We start from the raw sequence: 18,525 nt of genomic DNA, 5'->3' as shown, positions 1-18,525 counted from the left end.
AAAATCTAAAATAGTTTTAAGTCTCAAAATTCAATTAATTTTGAGATCCAAATATTTACAAACTCCTTAAAACCCTAAAAGTCATAAAAACTTAAATTTAAAAAAATTTATATTAAAATCCAATAAAACAATTTATAAACACTATAATATCAAATTAATATATTTAAAATACGGAAATATAATCAAGGAAATTAATTTCATTCATTAACATTAACGTTACATTTATAAGCTAAAAATCTAAGAGTTATGAACAAATTTTATATAAAATACACATTTTAAATAAATTGAAAGAAATTTTATAAAAATTAAGGAATTAATACAAAATAAATAAATAAAATAAAATAAAATCTCCTCTCTCCACTCAAAAATCGGCCTCATCCCTCCCAAGACCACTCTTCCCCAAAACTTAATCATTTCACTCACTTATTCACTCTACCACTCTACTTCTCTCTCTAAATTTCTCTCTTCCTTCGCTCTAAAGGAAATCTGATTGTAGAAGCAACTTCTGTAGGAGAGATTTTTCCAGTCCATTATTCATATGTTAGCATACATCTCTGTATTTTGGTGACCGATTTAAGTGGAGAGAAACCCCAAAGAGATGACGACATCGATTGGGTATCCAGAGAGATGAAATCTTTCTTTTCTCTCTTTTCTTCTCTCTAAAACCCCCCATTCTTTACCTCTATGAATTAGCTACAAAACCCACGAGATTTCCAGAAAATATCCCTAATTTTACTAAAAAAATCTTCACATTTGAAGTTGATATTCAAGGCAAAATTAATTTCTTTATATTTTCTTTACTTTTCTTTTAAAAATTTAATGTTTTCTTGCATTTTTCTCCCTCTTCTACACTTTTCTTTGAGATTATTCACATGCATGTTCATGCATGTCAAATTTGATGATGATGGTAGTAGGATTTCACCCAAAAATAACATACATGTTGTTAGAAGGTGAAATCCAATGATCAAACCTAAATGAAATCCATCAACTTGAGTTTTACAAGTTTTAAAGATCCAAAACCACATGCATTCAAGTTTTTCATTTAGAAATATCATTTTCAACAAAATAACTTCATTTAAGGTCTTCAAATCATAATGCATGTTATGAACATCAAGCTTAAAGGCTTGATGATCAAAGTACATTGTTAAAAATGCTTATAAAGGATTTATTCAGAAAATAATTTATTTTTCTCGAATTATTATAATGATTGGAAGAAAATAGAGCAATAATTAACATAAAATAATTTTTGAGGTCAATAAATTCTGATAAAAATTTGGGATGACCCATAAATTGATTAAGGACATTGATGAGTTGAAAACTCTAAAGATCGATTAGATTCAAGCAAGTAAAAGTAATCAAACACAGAATATAAATAAAGAATGTGTCAAATGATTATAAATCACAGCCTCAGAAGAGCTCGATTAAGAACTGCTACTCTAGAGGTGTGTAGGGTTTGCAATGACATTATTATTTAATACACGATGCCTACATGCACCTTAAATAGTATAACCCTAATTATTAATCACGGGTGGACAGGACCAACCCGGATACACAAAAATACTAAGTAAAAGTCCCAAAAGACGCAACATTAAATACCCAACAATCTCCCCCTCAACGTCGATTGAGGCGAGAGTCCTTCACTGCTGAGTTCGCTTCTGCACTTCAAATACTTTCGGAATCACGCTCAGCAGAACCTTACGAACTTGGATATACCATTAAATCATATCCAAAAAGCACTTCTTGTCACCTTTGATGTTACCTTTGTGCTTACTGACGAAGTCCATGATATACTCTAGGCACGAAGTGGTGAATAAATGTTTATCGTTGAGAAAGAAACAAACTTTGTGAAATTCTGCATCAGTTCGCACCTTCAATTGAAAGGCTACAAACCACCCGTCCTTTTGTATCTTCCCAAGTTTCATTTTGTCAAAACCATCAGGGTTATCTTTGGGGAGTACACTTGGCTTCCTTTGTAGCGCTACAGTAATCTCAACATCCATCTGGCCAACCTCTTAAATGTAAGAGATTAACATTTGCTTGAGGTGAGCAACAGGCTCATATTTCTGTTCATCCTTCAGCAAGAAGTTGTAGAGCATGATCCAATCATATGGATTCAGGCATGGCAGATCGGAAAGGGTAAACTCATGCAGCTGACTCGTTGAACCTTTAGCAACCTTGAATTTCGCATTTGGGAAGCTATCGGTTTCGATTGGACCGGTGACCTTCACAACTATAATTTTTCTTGCACTCCATGTCTCATACCGCGGATTCATATGCTTAAGGTAGAATGAGAAAAGCAAGTGGTCTGCACTGCTGTCTGTTGCTGGGACATTCACAATTTTCACAAAACAGCAAAACCTGAAGGCTTTCGGGGTGATCGGAAGGTCAAGCTGCGAATCTTGTGTATTCAGAAGATCAAATGACACAACTGGTTCCAACCAATATTGACTCGGCATATCCAAAACTTCACTCAGAATTCGCTTCAGAGCCCACACTGGAAACAAAAGCTGTCGGCTTTCCAGCGTGACTTGAGCTTCACGTTGGGCTTTTTCCTTCTCGTCAGCCTCGCGAACAATTCTTTGGTGCTTGTCCATCTGAGCTTCACGATCTTTTCTTCTTTTCAGCTCATGTTCGTCAGGCTCTTCATCTTCACAGTTATCAATTATTGGTTCTTTATTGGTCAACTTCTCTTTGCCTTTTGGTTCATTTTCGATTTTAGGCCTGACAGTGGGCTTGACTGAAGGTTTGGGGTTTTCCTTCTTGGATTGTTTCACTTCTTCTCCCCTTGTTTCGGAGTTGAGCTTGATTCCGGAACACCTTCCAGTTGATGAAGCATTGCAAATACTGGCCTGAGATTTTCGGAGAGATGCTTCTTGACTGTTATCTTGATCAACGAGTCACGAGTCTCAATGATGTCCGAAAGCAGTGCATTCACGTCTATTATACAACTTTTCATTACGGCTTTTTCGGACACCAGATGTAACAACCTGTTATTTTCAAGTCTGTAAAAGTCAACGAAAGTCAACCAAGGTCAACAAAAGTCAAACTTGCTAAATAAAAGTCAAATTTGTTGATTTGTTAATTTATTAAGGCTAAAATTTATATTTTAATATATATAAACCCTTTATTAGATGAGTGTTGCAAAAATTGAAAATAAACATGCAAGACCGAGAACCCTCGCATCTAGCCCCACCATCCGACCAAAAACCTTCGCATGGATGCCCTTCCCTCGGACCGAAATCATGTTTGCGGTCAAGACCGCAAACGTGCGAAGCTGCTATTCTTTGGACCGCAAATAGCTTGACCGCAATCCTTTCTCGGCCGAAATCCCCAACACCGAAATCATCTCCTTTTCTCGGGTAGAGTTCTAGGCCGAAATCTCCAAAGCGACTCCTTTTTCCTTCGTACTTAAACAACCAAAATGAATCATTTTAGATACTTCCAGTAGACATTTTCACCTCATTTCTCTCGCAAATTTCGAGCCATCTCCTTTTCAACTTTCATAGTGATCAAATTCTTCCAAATAATTTCAAGTTTAGGTAAGTCTTCTTACATATTAAGTGTTATTTAACACTTTAACTTAATATTTAAATTATTGTTTCGTTAAATTAAATATGATATTGTGTTTAATATTAATAGGATACGACTATAATTACATGTTGTAGCCCGAGAATTTTCACGACCACATCATAACCAAACGGGAACCCACACACAAAGTGAGTTCATACCCCTACGCTTTAATGATTTTTCACTGTTTTAGGGGGGGGGGGGGGAATACAAGTGTAACACAAGAAAATTTGTGTTAATATCTAAATGTTTTCAATATTTTATTAACCGTTGCCGTTATTAAAAATATATATTTATATATGTGTAAATTATATAATTAAGATTCAACAGGCTTAGAATTGATAATTTGACTCCATTTCCTGTTCCTTGTTTGGTTGTGGGCTTGGGGTAGAATTATTTATTCGACTGTCTATTTAATCATAATTATACAATTATTTTATTTATATAAGTATAAAATCATTTAAAACTTGTTAAACAAAAATATGTTTTTTGCAAACTATTTTAGTACCATTTGGACATAAATGTTGAATTTCACGAAACAACCGTATCACAGATTTTACAATTTAAACTTGCCGAATTATTAAAAATACAAAGGTTTTCATTTCAGTGAAACACAACATATAAACTATAATAGGTATAGAGTATAGAACATACATATTGCTTTTTAATGTTTAGATTACAATTCGGAAAACAAACATATAAACTATAATAGGTATAGATTATGGATCATATGCACTACTTTACATGTTTAGAATACATTACGAAAAACTAACATATAAACTATAATAAATATAGTTTATGAGATATACTTAAAAGTTTATCTATTACAATGTAACTTTTCATTATTCTACACGTAAACGTCAATATAGCATTTGTGAGACACACTTCACGTACTTATCTAAGTACCAACCAAGTCCTGAAATTATAACCAGAGTCTCCTGGAGGGAGAGCATGACACTTGTGTATAGATCTATACGAGACTGATATCCTGCACCTTAACCGTTCGATACAGTTAGGCCAGTAGGCCTGGGATGAAAAATGTCGAACCGATTTCGACGCCTGAAGAACGTCGTGTTCAGGCCATCTTAGGTCAGCACGCATGGTTATAATAATTCACAATTTGGTATTGAACAATACGATTAGTGTAAGAATAAGTAAACATCTTCACATAGTTTTATTAAATAATAAGACTATAATACAGTATTTTACAATTACATATGGTAAATCCAAGCATTTACAATTACACAATTTTCACACAAGTACAAATATAGAATACTATTCCGGTACAGAGAAAACATACTTTTCATGGTTTTATGTGAATTTAAAACTACATTATACTATTTCAGAGTACAATAAAACTTACACGTTTTGAGTACAACACATTACAACAGAAAATATATGATTTTCTGGGAAAACATACTTACATTTCAAAGAAACAAATGACAAATTTCAATTACAAACATGCTTATGAACTCACCAACTTAATTATTGACATTCTTTTCAAAACTAATTGTATTCTCAGGAAATTAGTAAACAGGTATCCACAGGTTTTGAGAAGACGGAGCTTCATTGACTCATGTATTTTAACTTTTGCTTTACATTTTCATGTCAAGTATACATTAATTTGAACATGGATGTAAAAACTATACTTTATCAATGTAATGGTTGTTGTGCTTTTATTACTATTATGCAATTTTTGTGATACTGTACATGACGTCCTTCGCCCCCGAACGTTTCCACCGTTCCGGTTTGGGGGTGTGACAGCAGATCATTGATTCGTTTCTCAGCATTCTCTAGTTTGATTATTAAGACTTTCACCTTTTCAGTCTTTACAGTGAGAGCATTCATTATCTTACTCTCAGTTGCTAAGTTATCTTGAAGTTGTGTGACCTTCGATGAAATAGAGGAGTTGAGCTCGACATTGTCTATTTGAAGACCAGTGCGAACTTTTTCGAGTTTCGCTTTCTCCATTTTAAGCGTGGAGCCAAGGCCAGAAATAACTTCATTAGACTTTGATGTGTTGGACTCGAATGAGCTCTGATATTTCTCCATGAACAAACGAGCATCAGTAATTAGTTTATCGACTTTTTCGGTCGTGTTGTTGCACACTAAAGCAGAAGCATCTACCGATTTGTTTGTCTTTTCATAGTTAGCGGAGTTTTCTTTCGTAAGGGTCTCAAGGAAGCACATGATCGTTGCTTGTGAATAGACATCACTGGATGATGCTTTAGAAGCTTGGAGCAGCGAGTCCAGTTTCTCATTGATAGCCCTGAGTTGCCCTTTTGTGACGGGGGTTTCGTCATTACTTTGAGTCTGAATGTTAAATGGACTATAGGTGAATCGTGCGAAGTCGTCGTCACCACCACCATAGATCGTATCTGGATCATCCTGGCGGAAAGGAGAGATAGGTGGAGTGGAATGACCGACTGTGAAACCTGAAGCACCTGCCTCCGAATCAGATGCGTTGACAGTTACTGGAGGATCAACAATGGAGGTAGTGGTGGTGGATGTGGAATCCATAAAGAATGGGGTTTGGACATGCGAAACACCCAATGACATCGGTGGGCATGGGGCAATTGTAATAGGAGGGGAAATAGTGGCAGTTGGAGAAGGGACAGAAAAATCTTGGAAACATTCTTCATTAATTGGAACAGAAGTTGGGATTTCAGTCGTTACCTCAGGATTCATAGTTGCAGGCTCCGAAACCTTAGGTTGAGATGTAACATCTTCTTCGTTGTGAACTTTCGTTTGAATAGGAACATCCGAAACCGTGTGTGATTAAGAAACCTCTTGATCGCTTGGTGTCGGAGTTCGTGGTCGACGAGCCATTTTCTTGACTCTCTTCCTTTTAAGTGCTTGAGCTGGTGCGGAAGGTTCGGCTTTAGGTTTTCGCTTCACAACCTTCTTTGGAGATGGGGCTGGTTTAGACGAAACCAATATTCGTACCCTTCTTCTTTACTCCCTTCTTGGGTATGTCCGCTTCTTCCAGAATCTTTCGTATTTCATCTGTCAAGGGTGCGAAAGCCTGAGACGGGCAAACTGCGATAGGCTCGCAGTACATCACTCGCTGGCGAAACATCACGAAGCATTGCTTCGGGAATAGAGCCGATGAAACTGAACTTTGAGTTGTCTGTGAGGATGATGTTGGAGTTGTGAAAGATTTGATTGGCTGCCATACATGACCCTTCCAAGACGAGAATGTTAAGTTTGGTAATCACTCTTTGTACGATGATGGTCCAGAGAGGAGCACAAGAGATTTCACTGTGTCGTGTGGTTGAAAGATAGCTTTGAACCAACTGAGCCTAGAGAACATACCCGTAATCCAAGTTGATTCCGGAGTAGATGTCGTACATAATAGTCATGAACATCTTGCTCGCACAGTCAGAACCGGTAACCCTTTCTGAGAAGCTCCTGAAGATTAGCGTGAAGAGACTGTTCCACATCGGTGGCAAGTTAGGTTTCTTGAATTTTGAAACGGTTGTCAGTGTTTCCTTGTAGCCCATCTGGTAGAACATCTCTAAAATTGCTGAGTTGGAGATGCTCTCGGGGTTAGTTAGGTCACGATCCTGACGAAGCCCTAGGAGTTGACAGAACCTGGATTTTGTTATGTGGGTCTTTTTGTTGAAGATCTCGAAGGAGATCAGTTCTTCCCTTTTTGAGTAACTGGCAGTGGAGTAAGCTTTGGAGAGATGCACAAGAGGAACAATGTCTGAATTGGTAAGTGCAATAAAAAGCGGAGAATACCTCAAACATTTGACGATGGGTTGAAGAAACCCCTCAAACATTCGACAGTGGGAACTACATAAAAGTATTTAGATGTTGGACATTACAGTTAAACCTAGACAGTTATGTAATTATATATGGGATAAATATAGCCTGACAACTATATTTATTTGAGATATGACCAACATGTGTTTGGGAGTGATAGTGGTGTTGCAACAAGTCTAAAACTTACCAAATCTATATACCAGAAGAATGCTAGAACCAAACATTAAGTTAAAATACTATAGGAGTATTTTATGACACTATAACATTGAAACAACAATATTCAAGAAGGTCTTTCTTACTAGAATCAATCATGTGAAAACAAAGGACTCATACTGATAGATCTATAATTATAAAGTGTATACAAGAGATATGTATAATTAAGATTGTATAGACTTAGAATTGGCGATTTAACTTTACTTCCTGTTCCTTGTTTGGTTGTGGGCTTAGAGTAGAATCATTTATTCGAAGGTCAATTTGGTTTTAATTATATATAATTTGTATGCACAATGTGATTATAGGGGGGGGGGGGCAGTATGAGTTATACTATACAAATTCCTTAGAAGTGTTATTACAAATTCCATAAACTGAAATTGCGGTTGTTTACTTATATTAGTAAACTTCTATTGTAAATCGCAGAACCCTATGAAAGTCAGGATATGATACGTTTAGAACTAAGATATATCTTGTTCAATATCACCTAACTCGTAATTACTATAAAGGACATATCATTATTTCCTCTATAAATCTTATAGAAAAAGATGTCACCACGTAAATTAAATAGGCGTTTTAACAACAATCCACCAATTCCACCACTGCCTCCACCTCCACAGTATGATCCTGCTGTCTTCCAAGCAGCAGTAACCGCCGCCGTGGCCTGCCACCATTTCGCATATTAACACTAGTGGTACTAGTGGAGCCGGTAGTGGTTCTCACAACTCAAATCATGGGGAAAGTCTTTTACACCCGAAGGAGTGTTCTTATAAAGATTTCTCGAATGCTAAGCCCAAATCCTTTAATGGCACTGGAGGTGTCATTACTCTAACATGCTGGTTCGAGAAAACTGAATCGGTGTTTGAAATCTGTGCGTGCCCTGAAGCTAGCAAAGTAAAATTTGCAGCATGCACTTTCTTGGATAGAGCCCTCTCTTGGTGGAACGGCTAAGTCAAGTCGTTATCTCTCCCAGTAGCCAATGTCATGAGCTGGGAAGACTTAAATGTTTTGATGCTTACAGAATATTATCCCCGATACAAGATACAAAAGTTAGAACATGAACTTTGGGATCTGACGATGAAGGACTCTGATATTGCTGAATATACTGCCAGATTCAATGACCTAGTCTTTTGTGTCCTGGGATGGTCACCCCAGAGAGTAAGAAGGTGGAGAGGTATATCTAGGGATTAACTCCCCCGACTCAACGAAACGTTATAGCCGCCAATCAACTTAGATTCGATAGTGCCAAGCATCTGGCGCAGACACTTGTAGATCATGGAGTTCGTCAAGGTTCCATGCCAGCCATTTCTGAAAAACCCGAAGAAGGAGGCAGCAAAAAGAAGTTCTGGAATAAACGAACGGGGCAATCATCGCAAGAGCCTTCTAAGAAGCAACAAACTATGGCAATACATGCTACTACTGTTCCTTCTTCTATTCCTACCAGTGTTTCTGCTACTCTAGTACCCCCGAGTCGATATGATGGGACTTTGCCAAAGTGCAATAAGTGCAACTTCCATCATACGAGAGTTTGCAGGGAAATGCACTGCAGAAACTGCAACAGGAAGGGGCACACCGCCCATTTCTGTAAAGTGCCAGCACAGCTGATCTCTCAAGTCCCCGTTGCGGGAGTAAGTCAACCTTGTTATGAGTGTGGCGAAATCGGGCACTTCAAGAGAGACTGCCCAAAGACACAGAATGCTGGCGGAGTAGGAATAATTTTGGCAATTAGTCACAAGGAAGCGATGGCAGATCCTACTGTAGTTAACGGTACGTTTCTTCTCAACAATTCTTACGCATGCATTCTTTTCAATAGTGGTGTGGAGAAAAGCTTCGTGAGCCATAAATTCAAACATCTAATAAAACAAAATCCCGAATCACTAAAAGATACATTCACAGTATAGATGGCAAATGGAAAGACCGAGAGCACAAATGATATATACATAGGATGCACACTTACTCTAAACAACTATTCCTTCCAAGTTGACCTTATGCCGGTCTCAATTAAAAGCTTTGACATTATCATCGGCATGGATTGGTTAAGTCTTCACCGTGCTGATATCCTATGTTATGAAAAATTCATTCGTCTTAACCTGCCAAGTAACGAATCCCTTCTTATATATGGCGACAAACTCGGTACGAACCTTCAAATCATTTCTTGCGTCAAGGCCCAGAAGTATCTTCGCAAAGATTACTGTGCCTTCTTAGCTCACGTGGTGGATAAGACACAAGAAGTGAAAAACATCAAGTATATCCCCGAAGTTTATGATTTCCCTGATGTTTTCCCCGAAGATCTCTCGGGAGTTCCTCCTGAACGTCAAGTCGAATTCCGAATCGACTTGATTCCCGGAGCTACCCCCGTAGCAAAATCCCCATACCGTTTATCACCGTCAGAGATGCAAGAACTATCCAGCCAATTGAACGAACTTCTCAGCAAAGGATTCATTAGACCGAGCTTCTCACCCTGGGGAGCACTGGTCTTGTTCATTAAAAAGAAAGATGGATCGTTTCGCATGTGCATAGACTACCAGAATTGAATAAACTCACTATCAAGAACCGATACCCTCTACCACGAATAGACGACCTCTTCGATCAACTTCAAGGAGCAAGTTTCTTCTCCAAGATTGACCTGAGATTAGGATACCATCAACTACGAGTCCAGGTGGATGATATTCCAAAGTCTGCTTTTAGAACTCGCTACGGTCACTATGAATTTGTAGTGATGCCCTTTGGTTTAACAAACGCACCTACAGTTTTCATGGAACTGATGAAACGTGTCTGTCGACTTTACTTAGACAAGTTTGTCATAGTTTTCATTGACGATATACTAGTCTATTCTAGAAGTAAGGAAGAACACAGTCAACACTTAAGACAAGTCTTGGAAACCTTAAGGGTAGAGAAATTGTATGCGAAGCTCTCGAAGTGCGAATTTTGGATTCAAAAGGTGGACTTCCTAGGTCATGTAGTCAGCAAGGAAGGGATACATGTTGATCCCTATAAGATCAAAGTTATCGAAAATTGGGCGGCCCCACGAACCCCAACAGAGATTCGTCAATTTTTAGGTCTCGTTGGCTACTATAAGAGGTTCATCCAAAACTTCTCAAAGATCGCGAAGCCACTCACCACCCTGACTCAGAAGGGTGTAACTTTCAGTTAGGAGGAGAAACAAGAAACTGCTTTCCAGACATTAAAGCGAGCCCTTTGCAGCACCCCAATCTTGTCCCTCCCAGAAGGGACGAGAGATTTTGTAGTTTACTGCGACGCATCCAAGAAAGGGTTAGGTTGCGTTCTTATGCAGCGAGGAAAGGTTATATCCTATTCCTCGAGACAACTTAAGAACCACGAGGTCAACTATAGTACACACGACCTCGAACTGGGAGCAGTGGTTTTTGCTCTGAATATTTGGAGGCATTACCTATATGGTACGAAATGCACAGTCTTTACAGACCACAAAAGCCTCCAGCACATATTCGATCAGAAGGAACTTAACATGAGACAGCGACGATGGATGGAACTACTCAATGATTACGAAAGTGAGATTCATTATCATCCTGGCAAAGCCAATGTAGTAGCAGATGCCCTTAGTTGAAAAGAGTACTCGGGCCACCGAGTAAAGTCTCTAACTATGACTACGCATTCCCACCTGTCCACACAGATCAAGGAGGCTCAGCTGGAAGCCTTGAAACCTGAGAACATGACAGGTGAAGACTTAAGAGGAATGGAAAAGAACTTGGAAATCAAGGGTGACAGAGTTCGTTATCTCATGAATCGGATCTAGACACCGAAGTTTGGTGGCTACTAAGATGTTGTCATGAACGAAGCCCATAAAACTCGATACTCCATTCATCCAGGTTTAGACAAGGTGTATCTGGACCTCAAGAAACTCTATTGGTGACCAAACATGAAAGCTGAAATTGCTACCTATGTGGGAAAGTGCCTGGGTTGTGCTAAAGTCAAGGTAGAATATCAGAAGCCTTCAGGTTTATTGCAACAACCAAAAATACCCGAATGGAAGTGGGAGCAGATAACTATGGATTTCATAACCAAGTTACCCAGGACGACTGGTGGTCATGACACCATTTGGGTGATCGTCGACAGATTAACCAAATCTGCACACTTCCTGCCAATAAAAGTAACTGACAAAATGGAGAAGTTAACAAGGACGTACATTAAAGACATAGTACGATTGCATGGTGTGCCAATATCCATTATCTCTGACCAAGATAGTAGATTTACCTCATGGATTTGGCAATCACTGCAAAAGTCCTTGGGAACAAATCTTGACATGAGTACAGCATACCATCCTCAGACTGATGGGCAAAGCGAGAGAACCATACAAACGTTGGAAGACATGTTGAGGGCTTGTGTGATAGATTTTGGTAAATCCTGGGATACCCATTTACCACTCATTGAATTCTCGTACAATAATAGTTATCACACTAGCATCAAAGTTGCTCCCTTTGAAGACCTCTATGGTCGTAAGTGCAGATCTCCTCTGTGCTGGACTGAAGTGGGTGACACGCAACTAGCCAAGAACCAAGTACCCGACAGTACTCTAACCGGTCACGAGATCATTCGAGAAACAACATAAAAGATCTTCCAAATCCGGTAACGACTGAAAGATTCTAGAGACAGACAAAAGAATTATGCGGGTAAATGACGAAAACTCTTGGAATTCCAGGTTGGTGACCGCGTGTTGTTAAAGGTCTCACCCTGGAAAGGAATGATATGTTTCGGTAAACGAGGAAAACTAAATCCAAGGTATATCAGACCATTTGAAATTCTTGCTAGAATTGGTTCGGTTGCTTATAAATTCAATTTACCGCATGAACTCAGTAACATTCATCCGACTTTTCACGTATCTAATCTCAAGAAGTGTTTGTCTGCGAGACTCTTGTAATCACATTCTACAAAATCGAGTTAAACGAGAGTCTACACTTCGTGGAAGAACCAGTGGAGGTCATGGATAGGGAAATCAAAAGAACAAAACAAAGTCGTATACAAATAGTGAAGGTTCGCTGGAATGCCAAGCGGGGACCTGGATTCACTAGGGAACGGCAAGATCAAATGAAACAAAAGTATCAACATCTTTTCCCTAGTTCATGAGTACCACTTTAGAAAAAATTTCGGGACGAAATTCCCTCTAACGGGGGGATATTGTAACAACCCGTTATTTTCAAGTCTGTAAAAGTCAACAAAAGTCAACCAAGGTCAACAAAAGTCAAACTTGCTAAATAAAAGTCAAATTTGTTGATTTGTTAATTTCTTAAGGCTAAAATTTATATTTTAATATATATAAACCCTTTATTAGATGAGTGTTGCAAAAATTGAAAATAAACATGCAAGACCGAGAACCCTCGTATCTAGCCCCACCATCCGACCGAAAACCTTCGCACGGATGCCCTTTCCTTGGACTGAAATCATGTTTGCAGTCAAGATCGCAAACGTGCAAAGCTGCTATTCTTCAGACCGCAAACAACTTGACCGCAATCCTTTCTCAGCCGAAATCCCCAACAACGAAATCATCTTCTTTTCTCGGGTAGAGTTCTAAGCCGAAATCTCCAAAGCGACTCCTTTTTCCTTCATACTTAAGCAACCAAAATGAATCATTTTAGATACTTCCAGTAGACATTTTCACCTCATTTCTCTCCCAAATTTCGAGCCATCTCCTTTTCAACTTTCATAGTGATCAAATTCTTCCAAATAATTTCAAGTTTAGGTAAGTCTTCTTACATATTAAGTGTTATTTAACACTTTAACTTAATATTTAAATTATTGCGTCGTTAAATTAAATACAATATTGTGTATAATATTATTAGGATACGGCTATAATCACGTATTCTAACCCGAGAATTTTCACGACCACATCGTAACCAACTGGGAACCCACACAGAAGGTGAGTTCATACCCTTACGTTTTCATGATTTGTCACTGTTTTAGGGGGGAATACAAGTGTAACACAAGAAAATTTTTTGTTAATATCTAAATGTTTTCAATATTTTATTAAGTGTTGCCATTATTAAAAATATATATTTATATATGTGTAAATTATATAGTTAAGATTCAATAGGCTTACAATTGATAATTTGACTCCATTTCCTGTTCATTGTTTGGTTTTGAGCTTGGGGTAGAATTATTTATTCAACTGTCTATTTAATCATAATTATATAAATATTATATTTATATAAGTATAAAATCATTTAAAACTTGTTAAACAAAAATATAATTTTTGCAAACTATTTTAGTACCATTTAGACATAAATGTTGAATTTCACGGAACAACCGTATCACAGATTTTACAATTTAAACTTGCCGAATTATTAACAATACAAAGGTTTTCATTTCAATGAAACACATACATATAAACTATAATAGGTATAGTTTATGGAACTTACATATTGCTTTTCAAATTTTAGATTACAATATGGAAAACAAACATATAAACTATAATAAGTATAGTTTATGGATCATATGCACTACCTTACATGTTCATAATACATTACGGAAAACAAACATATAAACTATAATAGATATAGTTTATAGATATACATACAAATTTATCCGTTACAAAGTAACTTTTCATTATTCTACACGTAAACGACAACATAGCATTTGTGAGACACACTTCACGTACTTATCTAAGTACTAACCAAGTCCTGAAATTACAACCAGAGTCTCCTGGAGGGAGAGCGTGACACTTGTGTATTGATCTATACGGGACTGACAATCCTGCACCTTAACTGTTCGCTACAGTTAGGCCGGAAGGCCTGGGGTGACAAATGCCGTACCGATTTCAATGCCTGAATAACGTCGTGTTCAGGCCATCTTAGGTCATCAAGCATGGTTACAATAACTCACAATTTGGTATTGAAGAATACGATTAGTGTAAGAATAAGTAAACATCTTCACATAGTTTTATTAAATAATAAGAGTATAATACAGTATTTTACAAGTACAGATGGTAAATCCAGGCATATACAATTACACAGTTTTCACACTAGTACAAATACATAATACTTTTCCAGTACAGACAAAACATACTTTTCATGTTTTTATGTGAATTTAAAACTACATTATACTATTTCAGAGTACAATAACATTTACACGTTTTGAGTACAACACATTACGACAGAAAATATAGGATTTTCTGGGAAAACATACATACATTTCAAAGAAACAAATGGCAGATTTTAATTACAAACATGCTTATGAACTCACCATCTTAATTGTTGACACTCTTTTCAAAACTACTTGTATTCTCAGGAAATCAGTAAATAGGTATCCACAGGTTTTGAGAAGACGGAGCTTTATTGACTCATGTCTTTTAACTTTTGTTTTCCATTTTGGTGTCAAGTATACATTAATTTCAACACGGATATAAAACTATAATTTATCAATGTAATGGTTGTTGTGCTTTGATTACTATTATGCAATTGTTGTGATACTGTAAATGACGTCCTTCGCCCCCGAACACTTCCGCTGTTCCGGTTTGGGGGTGTGACAGCGGATCATTGATTCGTTTCTCAGCATTCTCTAGTTTGACTATTAAGACATTCACCTTTTCTGTCTTTACAGTGAGAGCATCCATTATCTTACTCTCAATTGCAAAGTCATCTTGAAGTTGCGTGAACTTTTATGAAATACAGGAATTGAGCTCGACATTGTCTGTTTGAAGACCAGTACGAGCCTCTTAGAGCTTCGTTTTCTCTGTTTTAAGCGTGGATCCAAGGCCAGAAATAACTTCATTAGCCTTTGATGTGTTGGACTCGAATGAGCTCTGAAATTTTTCCATGAACAAACGAGCATCAGTAATTAGTTTATCAACTTTTTCGGTCGTGTTTTTGCACACTGAAGAAGAAGATCTACCGTTTTCTTTGTCTTTTCATGGTTAGCGGAGGTCTCGAGGAAGGACTTGATCGTTGCTTGTGAATAGGCATCACTGGATGATTCTTTAGAAGCTTGGAGCAGCGAGTCCAGTTTCTCATTGATAGTCCTGAGTTGCCCTTTTGTCACGGGGGTTTCGTGATCAGTTTTAGTCCGAATGTTAAATGGGCTGTAGGTGAATCATGCGAAATCGTCGTCACCACCACCATAGATCGTATCTGGATCATCTTGGCCGAAAGTAGAGATAGGTGGAGTGGAATGACCGAATGTGAAACCTGAAGCACCTGCCCCCGCATCAGATGTGTTGACAGTTACTGGAGGATCAACAGTGGAGGTAGTGGTGGTGGCTGTGGAATCCGTAAAGAATGGGGTTTGGACATGCAAAACACCCAATGAAACCGGTGGGCATGGGGAAATTGTAATAGTAGGGGAAATAGTGGCAGTTGGAGAAGGGACAGAAAAATCTTGGAAACATTCTTCATTAATTGGAACAGAAGTTGGGATTTCAGTCGTTACCTCAGGATTCGTAGTTGCAGGCTTCGAAACCTTGGGTTGAGATGTAACATCTTCTTTGTTGTGAACTTCCGTGTGAATGGGAACATCCGAAAACGTGTGTGACTGCGAATCCTCTTGATCTCTTGGTGTCGGAGTTCGTGGTCGACGAGCCATTTTCTTGAATCTCTTCCTTTTAGGTGCTTGAGCTGGTGCGGAAGGTTCGGCTTCAGGTTTTTGCTTCCCAGCCTTCTTTGGAGATGGGGCTGGTTCAGACGGACCAACATTCGTACCCTTCTTCTTGCCTCCCTTCTTGGGAATGTCCGCTTCTTTGAGAATCTTTTGCATTTCATCTGTCAAGGGGCGAAAGCATGAGACGGGCAAATTGTGACAGGCTCGCAGTACATCACTCGCTGGTGGAACATCACGAAGCATTGCTTCAGGAATAGAGCCAATGAAACTGAACTTTGAGTTGTATGTGAGGATGATGTTGGAGGTGTGAAAGATTTGAATGGCTGCCATATAGGACCCTTCCAAGACGGGAATGTTAAGTTTGGTAATCGCCCTTTAAACGATGATGGTGCAGAAACGAGCACAGGAGATTTCACTATGTCTTGTGGTTGAAAGATTGCTTTGAACCAACTGAGCCTAGAGAACAGACCTGTAATCCAAGTTGATTCCGGAGTAGATGTCGTACATCATAGTCATGAACATCTTGCTCGCACAGTCAGAACGGTAACCCTTTCTGCGAAGCTCTTGAAGATTAGCGTGAAGAGACCGTTCTATATGGGTGGCAGGTTAGGTTTCGTGAATTTTGAAACGGCTGTTAATGTTTCCTTGTAGCCCATCTGGTAGAACATCTCGAAAATTGCTGAGTTGGAGACTCTCTCAGGGTTAATTAGGTCACGATCCTGAGGAAGCCCTAGGAGTGGACAGAACCTGGATTTTGTTATGTGGGTCTTTTTGTTGAAGATCTCGAAGGAGATCAGTTCTTCCCCTTTTAAGTAATTGGCAGTGGAGTAATCTTTGGAGATATGCACAAGAGGAACAATGTCTGACTTGGTAAGTGCAATAAAAAGCGGAGAATACCTCAAACATTCGACGATGGGTTGAAGAAACCCCTCGTATTTGGTTGGGTTAAGATCGAGGATCAGGTTTTGATGAGCCTTGAGGTTACGAATTGAGGATTGAGTGACGTTGTCTGCAACTGAAGGAGTCTCTGAAGATGATGCCATTGAAGCTTGATGAAGGATACGATGAACAGTAGAGAGAATAATCGGCGGAGGTTACTGAGAAGGCGCCTGACCGTTGTGACGTGTGTCAGGCGGCGAGAAATCAGCGTCATTTCAAATCAGTGGTATTTCAAATTCTCACGCCCAATCTTATCCATTAAGATGAGGCTTCAGTGACGCGCTTTCGCAGTTGATTCTTTTATGAACTTTCGCAGTGATTAGTCATCAACGTGTCCGTGAAACTAAAAGTAAATATAAGTGCCACGAACCAGACTTTGGAAAATCAAAAGGATCTTCATGCGAGAGTGTGCCAAAGATAAAGAAATAAATCAAAATTTTGTGGGATTTTAGTGATGTCCTATAAAGACACAAAGCAGTGGATCCCGGACAACGATCTCTTCCTTTGGAGTCAAGAGAGACTCTAAGGTGTCTGTGTGGTTTCCCGTTAAATTACGATCACATGTTTGTGGAGAAACAATGAAAGGTATCTTTTGATTAGGCTTTAAGGGGTGGTTTTTGTTGGATTAGGTGTCTAAGCCCATAACTATAATTGGTATGTACTTGACCCGATAGTAGCATGCTCCATTTGGGTTGCATTCACCGGAGCAATTTGATAGGAAGGATATTTGAAAAAGAGGTTATTTTTTATTTATTAATATATTACAAGAATAATATATTAATTGAGAAATCATATTATTTAATTGGTATTGATCAAGAATTAATTTGGAATTAATTTAGTGATCAAAAGAGACTGATTAAATTAACAGGGGCTGATTATGTAAATCAGTGATACATATAGTTTGGGCTAATGATCCATGATTGATTAGTGATGGATTAAGCTTATGTGAGAGTCCATGAAGTGTTAGTCCAAATTAATTATTGGATCAAAAGCTTGAGCGAATGGATTAGGGTTTACAAGTGACCCTTGGAATTCTATACTATATATGTAACCCCTAAGCCCCTTAAATCGATAGACAAGTATTCTAAGAAGAGTATAGACGATTTTGGTGCCTCATAAACCTCTCTCATAATCCTCCATCTGTTCTTGGTGTTTTGTGACTTATTTCAGGCATCACATTTGAGGTGCTAAGCTCTTGTAAGGCCAAGTTCTACAAGCTACAACTAAGAGGTAATCATCTAACTCGTTTTTATGTTTCAAATATCAATGTTGTATGCTAGTTAGGCGTCATGCTTTGGAAAATGAAAATTGCATGTATAACTAGAGAAAACTTAGATCCAAAGCATTAGGGTTGTATGTGCACCATATGGATGCTATAGTGCTCAAAACCCATCAGTGGTATCAGAGCCTAGGGTGTTTTCTGTTATATTGATGCATTGGTTAATTGTTCAAAGCAAAAAAAAATCGTTTTTTTGG

Source organism: Lactuca virosa, chromosome 9 (assembly GCF_052849685.1).
Source record: "Lactuca virosa cultivar CGN04683 chromosome 9, Lactuca_virosa_CGN04683_v6, whole genome shotgun sequence".
NCBI lineage: Eukaryota > Viridiplantae > Streptophyta > Magnoliopsida > Asterales > Asteraceae > Lactuca > Lactuca virosa.
The sequence above is the reverse complement of the archived record's forward strand: the minus strand, read 5'-3'. Positions refer to the sequence as shown.